This window comes from Callorhinus ursinus, unplaced genomic scaffold, assembly GCF_003265705.2.
Source record: "Callorhinus ursinus isolate GAN/ISIS: 27379988/994484 unplaced genomic scaffold, GSC_fseal_2.0 scaffold22, whole genome shotgun sequence".
Taxonomy (NCBI): domain Eukaryota; kingdom Metazoa; phylum Chordata; class Mammalia; order Carnivora; family Otariidae; genus Callorhinus; species Callorhinus ursinus.
In genome coordinates, this window is record NW_027397084.1 from 18,200,358 (window position 1) to 18,208,089 (window position 7,732).

The 7,732-nt window shown below is 37.5% G+C and overlaps 1 pseudogene; it reads left to right on the plus strand.

Annotated features, from left to right (window-relative positions):
- Positions 1 to 7,452, plus strand: part of LOC112837973 (small ubiquitin-related modifier 2 pseudogene) — a 126,086-nt pseudogene extending 118,634 nt beyond the window's left edge.
- The last annotated feature ends 280 nt before the right edge of the window (positions 7,453 to 7,732 follow it).

Genomic DNA, 7,732 nt, shown 5'->3' on the forward strand with positions numbered 1-7,732 from the left:
TGTAAGCCCTGCCTTTTCTCCTTACAAACTTCATCTATAAGAGAAAGTCAGCATGTCATATATTGACATTTGCATTTGATTATGGTATAGGTTTTTTATCATCACAATTTTTCTTTGCCTGAAAAATTGTTTCTATAATTGTTCTGGAGAATCTTCCAGATTCTCACCTAGAAATGAGGTACAGTCTGTCAGGAGGTCATGATTTCAGTGGCTCATTACATTTTCTATTCTCTTTGAAGGTTGTAGGGCAGGGGTCAGGCTTAGCTTGCCAGTCACTGTAAATTCCAAACGCCACCCCCCTCTTTTTATGCAGTAAGCCGTGCTGGGTGTTAATGATAACATGGGGCACCTGACTAGATGCCTTGACCCCACCACTGAGGGCATCTCACCTAATGGCTGTTCTCCTTCTCATTATTCCATATTTGAAGTTAGCCAAATATTAAGTTTAGGCACCTATTTCCCCAGGTACAGATGTTTTTTTTCCAATTCCCAGCTCTAGTTTTAGTCATTAGGTACAAAAAACAGATAAAATTGTAGTAATGAAATATTTTTTGGGAAGGGATAATAATTCAATCCTTTCAGTAGGGAATCTGAAATTGTTAGTAAGGATGGTCTTTAGCCAAGGAGAGAACACAAGGGAACACCAATATTAAAAAAAAAACAACCCCCCCCCCCCCCACAAAAACTTATCATATCAGCATGCAGTGGGGAAAAGGGTAAATGAGAGAGAATCTTTACAAAAATGAGAATTGAGAGGATAAAGCTATATTCAAGTTTTCAAGTGGATGCATTTCAAAAGATACATACTTGATGAGCATTCAGAACCCAGGCAGAAAAATGCCTGACAGAATGAGTATTTCTTGTCAACTTTGAGTTAAATTTTGAAATATGAGCTGCAAAGTTTAATTACATAAATCTCAAAGAGAAGTTGTAAGGATTAGATTAACTTAATACTTGTGAAATCTTTAGTATAGTATTTGTCACATGGTAAGCATTATATGAGTCCTCTTTTATTATTTTTATCTCAGTTGGTTCTTGCACAATCCTATGAGATGGATGCTACTATTATTCCCTTTTCATGCGTGTTTCTGAAGGTTAAGTCACTTGCTTGGAGAAACTACATGTCCTCATTAAATATATTTTTGGTGAGACTCTCTTTGAGGTGACCACCTTTCTCTGGTCACAGGGTGGGATGCAACACAAACTGGTCCCCTCAGAAGTACTCTCCCTTGATTTTGAACTTTAAATGGTTGTGAGAATGATTGGAATTTAGCCACATTGCACCCTGAAGAGGGTGACCAGAATCCCTGATATATATCCTGGTTTTTGCGATTTCTGAGACTGGTCCTTGAGCTTTCATTTTAATTCTTGAGTTACCCCATACCTTTCCAATATATTCCATTGTTTCCATTTGGCCTTGCATTGCTTTCTGCTTGGGTGAGGGGGCTAGCATGCACTGGAGGGAACTGACAGTGCCTTGCTGCCAAGGTTGATTCTGCTGATTCTGAGCTCGTCCAGGAAAAGCTAATGTGGTAGAATCCTTTGTCTTGGGAAAGGGAGGATCTGAATGGCCCTGTACAGACACAAGACTTGACTTCCCTAGTACGAGCTGACAAAGGTGGCCCAAAGTTTTTTCATCCAATTATTTTGTGTCACCAGAGTAATGACTGCCTGTAGGGACTGTAGCATTTGTTTGAGTGCCTATGTTCATCTTATAACTTTCTTTGTAAATTTTTATAAGAATGTCTGAAAATTCTGTTTGTAAATCTGATATTTATTTCCTCTTACTGTGCCCAAATATTATTGACTACTTAAGGGAAGGGATCAGGTCTTTTTAAACCCATCATGACCTGCCATTTTCTAGCTTTGTTATGTGTATCCAAAATGATTGCTGACGATTCCCCACCAGATTCAGTTGTCTTGTTTTCTTAAACACCTGCGTTTCTGCTCCATCCTCCATGTGTTTGCTCATGCTGTTTTCCTCCATTTGAAATGCTCTCCATCTTCCACTTCATTTTTCAAAATCTTACACCTTCAAGTCTCAAGTGGTCCTCTTTCCTTTTATGCCAATCCATGTTGATTTCTCTCTGAATCTCCACTGCTCTTACAATCAGCACCTCACAGTATAGCAATTATTTCATGTGTGGGTGTTTATTCCTACTTGCATGGTAAGATTCAGGTACACAGTGATTGTTTTCCTCCAATATTTCATTATCAAAAGTTATAAACATAAAAAGTTAAAGGAATTTCACAGTGTGAACCATCATATACCCACATAGATCCTACAATTAATATTTTGCTATATTTGCTTTTTCACATATATATCTTCCTACTCATGCCTCCATGCATCCATCCATCTATCCACCCATCATTTTACCTTATTTTTTGTGAGACATTGCAAAACAAGTTATAGAGATTGGTGTATTTCACCTCTGACACTTCAGCATGTCTATCACTAACTAAAGTGAATATTTTTAATGGTATTTTTGTGATCAACATTTCTATACTCCATAGTACCCAGTAGAGCATTGACCACATCATAGAAAGTCAATTTATGAACACTGGGTTGAATTTCAGTATCACTTTGAAATCCATTAGAAATTAAAGGTATGTAAGGCCAGGTAAATAGTTTCTGGAGCCTCAGAGGCATACAGAGATGGGTGTGTTTTATGGAGTTGGGGAAGAGACATACCTATATGTAGCTTGTACTAGCCCAACTTGTGACCTGTCAAATATATCCTAGGGGGATGTTCAGACAAACTTTCAGGAGGTGGTTGGCTGAGATATCAGGTAGGCCACCATCTGATTGACTGAAGTACTTACATGGGTGCTGCTATACTGTGTGCTTAACAGGCACAAGAGGGACAATCCAGTTTATCTAAAGATACACTGAAATGAGGTGATAAAATAGACACAGGCTAAAAAGTGGGATTCACATGCAGCAGTTTGTGGCAGCCTACTCCTTTATACCCAGCTGGGTGGAAACTCAACTCCTTTACAGAACAGCACACACTTCAAATAGACAATTTGAGCATAGGCAGATGGATCTGCGAGGAGGCTATTCTCCTGAACACGTGCAGGTGGTGAGCTTCTGACATCTTATGAGGGGAAAGAAAGTTATAGTGCTTCTCAGATTTGGTAGCACCTTTTAAAACATGTTACAGAAGTCATTATTCATCCTGACTTCTTCCTTTACCTGAGATATATTTGAATCTATATTCGTATCCATATCGTATATATTTACGTCCATATACCTCCCCTCATTCTTCAATTGACAGGCTCCTTCTTGTCCATGTATCTCTGATCACCCTCTCATTGGAGAGTCCTTTCCTGATGTTTTTAAATTTAAATTCAATTAGCCAACATATTGTACATCATTAGTTTTAGAGGTAACATTCAGTGATTCATCAGTTGTGTGTAACACCCAGTGCTCATCATAGCACATGCCCCCCCCCTTAATGTTCACTCTTCCCATTACACTCTCTCTCTGTACTCTATATCAACTGGGACACATCACAATTACTAACTATGTATTTGTTTACTTATTTCTTACCTTTCTACCTTAGTAGATTAAAACTTTATAATGGTAAAACCATATTTTCTTCTTCTCCTGTATAATTAGAGGCTATCAGACTACCTGATACATAGTAGACTCCTAATTAAAATTTACTGAATCATATATATTGAAAATACATGAATAGAGAAAAAAAATTTGTTCCAGTGTTATTCTAAATGCCTTGCTGTGTTTGACTCCCACCCTGGCCCTCTTCCTTGTCCATTTCCTAATACTGCTATCTACCCTGGCCCTTTGATTTGGAGCTGTACTCAGACTTGACTTTCTGGACAGTGCCACAAGTTATAAAATCCTCTACCCCTTCTCTGAAAACTCCCATTCATTTAGCATGCTGCTCTCAGCTAGGGGTTAGGAGAAAATTATATCTGATGGGAGAAATTGACCACAAGCTGTGAATGATTGAGAACCTCACTTAATGTGCTAAATCTCCTGAGGATGTTTATGTATTACAAGAGTGGTAAACTCTGGCAGTGTGACTAAGCAACTTAAATAATTTCAGTCACTTTATGTGAAAAAGACCTAAGGATTTAGTTGACTAAAAGTATAATCTGAATGGTCTGAAAGCTAGGAAAAGCAAATTTCTTCTTCTTTGAGTGCATATGGATCACTTACACAGGGAATACGGACTTTCACTGTCTGGGACAGCTTATATGATAGCTGATATAATGAAGAGTGTAGAGAATAATTAGGATGGTGAGGCTCTCCCAAATCATACCAGTTGAGGAATGGGTTAGGGGCTGGGAATATTTACTTTATAGCAGAAAAGAATTAGGGAAGATAAGTATACCTGGTTCATTCATTTGAAAAATATCTGTTGAATATATATTGTATGCTAGTTCTAAGTTAAGTTCTGGGGAATAACAGTGATTAAAAAATAGCCCGCTCACATAGAACTTAGAGTCCATGGCTAAGGAAATAGTTGAAGACTATTAAGTAGAAAAGGGAATAGATTTATGGATTTATGCTTTTCTTTTTTTTTTCTTAAAAAGCACATGGGGGACCAATGCATCCAAGACTGCATGAAAAAATGTACCTACTTAATATAAATAAATCTCAAACATCTACAGAGACTGAAAACCTGGAAGGAGATGCTTTCTGGGATGGTAATTTCCCATTATTTGTAATATTTAGTTAAATTTTCAAGGTTCAAGGTGGTTGTGGATGAGAATCCGTGAGACTTGCCCATAGATTCTCTAAGATCTCTAATTCTTTGTTAGTCAAGATCACAAATTTTCACTTATGATGACCAGAGAAATGAGCATGATTGTTATAAAAAGCAGTGCTTCAGGTCAGGCTTGGATAAAAGGAGTCATTTGATTTGGACTTCTTGATTCTTTCACAAAGGAAGACGTGAAGGGTTCTGTGGGCCTGGCACAACGAATAGACAACTGGTAACTCTTTTCTTTATGTGAAATAGGAAGTAAAACACAGGTCACACAAAGAAGAAAGATAAGGTTGTAGTATGTCACCTATAAAAGTAGAAATAGATATGGCGGCAGGAGAGGGGTGCCTGGGTGGCTCAGTCGTTAAGCATCTGCCTTTGGCTCAGGTCATGATCCCAGGGTCCTGCTATTGAACCCCGCATCTGGCTCCCCACTCCGCGGGAAGCCTGTTCTCCCTCTTGCACTCCCCCTGCTTGTGTTCCCTCTCTCACTGTGTCTCTCTCTGTCAAAAAAATAAATAAAATCTTAAAAAAAAAAAGAGATGGTGGCAGGAGAAAGAGTGCCAAACGTGGACTCTAGTTTTAATTCTGCTATATTTCCTTGAGTCATGTGGCTCCAAGAAAGTACATTTGCCTCTCTGGCATGAAGTTTCCTTGGCAGAAAAATGAGAGGTTGAGCTATATTATCTTTCATGCAACTTTTAGGTCTCACATTTAAATGCTTTAGAGAGCATTAAAATATACTTTTTTCTTTTTTTTAATTTAATTTTTAATGGTATTTCTTGGCCCAGGAAAGCTCCAAATATAGTTCACACAGAACAGTAATCATTAGCTTCTCATAATGGAAACTCCGAGTTCATGTATTCTTCTATACTGTTTTTTTTTTCATTATGTTATGTGAATCACCATACATTACTTCATCAGATTTTGATGTAGTGTTCCATGATTCATTGTTTGCATATAACACTCAGTGCTCCATTCAGTATGTGCCCTCTTTAATACCCATCACCAGGCTAACCCATCCCCCCACCCCCCTCCCCTCTAGAACCCTCAGTTTGTTTCTCAGATCCATAGTCTCTCATGGTTCATCTCCCCCTCCGATTTTCCCCCTTCATTTTTGTAAGGATGTCTAATTAAGTATTTTGGACCATTAAGGTAAAGTTTTAGAAATAAAATTGACATCTTTTCAATGGATCAATAGAATTATCCCATACAATCAAAACATGACTCTTCTGATTCCTGAATCTATCAATAAATCCAGAAATGAAAACTCTTTTAATAAGCACTGAGACAACATACTTTTGAACAACTCCCATGTAATATTTTAAAAGCAACTATTCTCTCAAATAATAAATATTATTGTGGTTCATATTCCTTTATCCTATCCTATGAATTGAATGTCTTAAATCCATTTCAACAAAACTGGTGATTCTAGAGACAGTGCATATCTAAGAGAGTACAGTATTTTTGCTTGAGAAAATCTGAAAAATCATATATTAGTCCGTGTAAATCTTTTTTTTTTAGGTTTTCTCTTTTTTTTTAAGTTTTTATTTATTTGAGAGAGAGAATGAGAGATACAGAGCACGAGAGGGAAGAGGGTCAGAGGGAGAAGCAGACTCCCTGCTGAGCAGGGAGCCTGATGTGGGACTCGATCCCGGGACTCCAGGATCATGACCTGAGCCGAAGGCAGTCACTTAACCAACTGAGCCACCCAGGCGCCCTGTGTAAATCTTTTAATTAGAAATACTCATTTTAATATAACATCCCTTCTCTTATTAGATCGAAGGAAATTGTGTTGAACTTTCCTGCTTTTCAGGACCTAAAAAAATGTGTCTATGATAGAATATAATTGACTAAAGAAATTTTCAAGGATAAAAGTATCTTTTCTAAAAGCTTTTTGTAGAATACCTAATAATTACAGCTTAATGAATTTTAAGTAACAGAATGCCATGGCTTCTTCATAATAGCAAATACATGAAAAATCTGACTTGTAGTAAGTACAGGAGCACATAATTCATAAACGTCTTTAAAACATCTTTAACTTTACCATACTTATATATTATGTAGGCTGAGTAAAAATAATTCTATCTACCCCTTTTGTTATATCTAGAATTGACAGATGGTATACCGATTCTATTTTTCTTTCAATATAGCATCACAATTAAAACATAATTTTCACTAAATTTTATTTTGTGAAATTCCCTGAGAGAAAATGGTAATTGCATAAGGCAAAATAGAAAATAGAAAATAAAGTTTTATACTTTGTATATATTTTTATAATAATCAGTTGAGTTTTCAACACTGTTATGTTCACTAATTTGATAAAGCATAATTTAGAATTCAAAAGTCTCGGAGTTTTTGGTGTGTGTTGTGCTCGACCTGGTACCTCTTTTTGTGAAGTGGCAGCTGAGGAGGTGCTTGCCAAGGTGCTTGCCGTGGCCTTGAAAAGCCCAAGGAAGGAGTCATGACTGAGAACAGTGATCATATTAATTGGAAGGTGGAGGGGCAGGATGGTTCTGTCGTGCGGTTTAAGATTAAGATGCCACTTAGTAAACTAATGAAAGCCTATTGTGAATGACAGCGTTTGTCAATGAGGGAGATCAGATTCTGATTTGATGGGTAGCCAGTCAGTGAAACGGACACACCTGCACAGCTGGAAATGGAGGATGAAGATGTAGTTGATGTGTTCCAGCAGCAAACAGGAGGAGTCTACTAAAAAGGGAACCTGCTACTTTACTGAAGAACTCTGTTCCTCCAGACCAAGAAGACAACTCTCAGTGAGAAAACCGCAAGTTGGTTCCACCACATCCTGACTACTACAGTACTGTTTTCTCTATTCTTTCGTTTTCTCCTTCCTCACTCCTTAATTGTACATAAAGTAACTGTGCCTGTGCACAAGAAAATTCCATTTTTTTTTTTTTTTTTTTTTTACTGAATGGCCAATGGTATGTTTGGATGGACATCAAAAGGATATGGGATGGGGAAAAAATACTGGT